Genomic DNA, 2,446 nt, shown 5'->3' on the forward strand with positions numbered 1-2,446 from the left:
ATCTGTCCTTGTCCACCATTCTTCAGAAGCTGCACACATGTCCATGTTCTCCAAAATAACCAAACAGAAGTGAGAACCTGAGGTCAGGCTGAGCATGGAAACAGCCTCCTAGTTGTCTGACCTAATGGGACCTGAGAGGTGGGCCCCCCCCCCCGCCAAAAAAAAAACACACACACAAAACAAACCAAACCAAAAAAAAAACTGCACTTCCAAGTTGCTAGGGAAAGAGTGAGGCTTAAGGACCTTCCAGTCCGGGCTGGAGAAGAGCTTGAGATTAGCAGTGTTTCCCAGCCAGGGAACGATAAAAATGAAGAGGTTACCCATGAAGATTATTAGGGTTGCTCTGAAGACCTCAAAATACCAACATGCCAGGTCCTGCCAAATGAATTCAACTCAAGTCTTCTCAGCCAAAGAAAAGTAAAGTTTATTAAAAGTTCACTTGTATTGACACAGAGTAGGCTGGTGCTGGGTCATTCTATGGCACTCACACACTTTTAGGGAAGATGGCATCTTTTATACAGAAAGGTTGTGGGAGGAATCTGGGGTAGTCTAGAGGAGGAGTTTGGGGAGGGTCTTCAGGAAAGTCAGAAGAGGTCAATGAGTGATTAAGGGTGGGAAGTTGCTGGAGGCTACCTGGAGCCAACAGACCTTGGTGGGCTAGGCCAGTTCAAGGGTGTATTGATATTTTGATAGGCTGAAGGGTGGGAAGTCTAGTAATAGAGATTTGGGCCCAGCCACAATGTAGGGCTTATGACCTCATGCAAATGCCTCATCAAATAGGATGATTTAATCAGAGTTCAAGGGGTTTCCCAGAGCCTATACCTCAAAGACTCAAGGAGAGCTCAAGGGGGCTCCCAGAGCCCATACCTCATTATCATCATCCTCCTTAAATTAGAGCTTTTAGAAGGAAATAGTCAATTAGAGGGAGCAGGGAAGCAGTTCCTTCCAGAGTGACAAGTAGTCCAGGCATGGACTTAGCTTGGAGGATGAAGAGGTTTCTATAGTCAGACAGAGAAACTGTTATGGAAATGAGTCACAGTGTAGTCTGAGAGCAAATGTGACCTGAGTTTTTCACCTCTGTGACACTCATGCTCTAGGTACAGGATTGGAGATCCCTTTTAATGTTGAGATTCAGCAATTCTATTACTTTAAATTGGTTTGTTTCATGAGTAACAATGGGGTTTGTACAGATTTACCCAATAGACCTTCCTATTTTAAAATGAAGACTTATTTCTGTGGGCACAGACTTTTAAATATGAAATTGACCTCCAGATGAAAATTGACCTAGCCAAAATATACCTCTTTTCTATTCAATCCAAGATAGTGGCAAACAGGGCGGCCAGGTGACTCATCAAGTAAGAACACTGGCCCCAGTGTTGGGATGACCTGGGGATTGAATGCGGGCTCAAACACTTAGCATCCACCCAGAAACACCTGGCCGTGTAACCTTGAGCAAGTTACTTAACCCCAGTTGCTTAAAAAAAAAAAGACAGTGGCAAACAATAAGAATGGCTGCTGGAAAAAAAATGTTATAGGAAAGATTATTTTAAGAAAATTTATCTCTGTTCATTTAAGGCAAATAAAGACAATGCCGTTTCTACCTACCTAAGCACTTTATGTAAATCAATTTGGGGAAGAAAGTACTTTCCTTGTGATTATCCCAAGCCTTGATTAAGAATTTCACTCTTGTTCATGTTCTCACAGCCATTGCAATACATTGAGCTCCACAGAGACAGTGCTGGGGCAAGTAAGAGCCGGATGGGCCCTGGCCTACTCTGTGTGGTGCTTAGGGAAAGTAATCAAAATGGGCAAAGGTGGTCATAAGAAGCCAAGAGGGAAAATGTCTTCATATGGCTTCTTCATGCAAACCTGCCAAGAGGAACATAAGAAGCACCCAGATGCTTCTGTGAACTCAGAATTTTCTAAAAAATGCTCAGAAATGTGGAAGACAATGTCTGCTAATGAGAAGGGAAAATTTGAGGATGTGGCAAAAGTTGATAAGTTTCATTATGAAAGAGAAATGAAAACCTACATACCACCTCAAGGGAAACAAAAATGAAGTTTAAGGATTTCAGGGCACCAAAGAGGCCTCCTTTGCCATTTTTCTCATTTTGTTCTGAGTACTGTCCAAAAACCAAAGGGGATCATCCTGGCCTTTCTATTGGAGATGTGGTAAAAAAAAAAAGTTGGGAGAAATGTGGAATAATACTGCTGCAGATGACAAGTAACCTTATGAGAAGAAGGCAGCTAAACTGAAGGAAAAAATACGAAAAGAATATTGCTGCAACTGTACTAAAGGAAAACCTGATGTTGGTAAAAAGGGAGGACTTGTCAAGTCTGAGAGGAGCAAGGCAAAGAAGGAGGAGGAGGGAGATGAGGAAGAAGAAGAGAAGGAGAATGAAGATGAGGAAGAGGATGAAGAAGAGGAATAAGTTCATTCTAAAGA

At 42.4% G+C, this 2,446-nt stretch overlaps 1 pseudogene; it reads left to right on the top strand.

Annotated features, from left to right (window-relative positions):
* Positions 1-1,804: 1,804 nt before the first annotated feature.
* Positions 1,805-2,432, top strand: LOC138159630 (high mobility group protein B1 pseudogene; annotated as a pseudogene).
* Positions 2,433-2,446: the final 14 nt, after the last annotated feature.

The sequence above is a fragment of the Petaurus breviceps genome, unplaced genomic scaffold (assembly GCF_028583685.1).
Source record: "Petaurus breviceps papuanus isolate PSGF00001 unplaced genomic scaffold, PetGlider_PUasm1.0 176, whole genome shotgun sequence".
Lineage (NCBI taxonomy): Eukaryota > Metazoa > Chordata > Mammalia > Diprotodontia > Petauridae > Petaurus > Petaurus breviceps.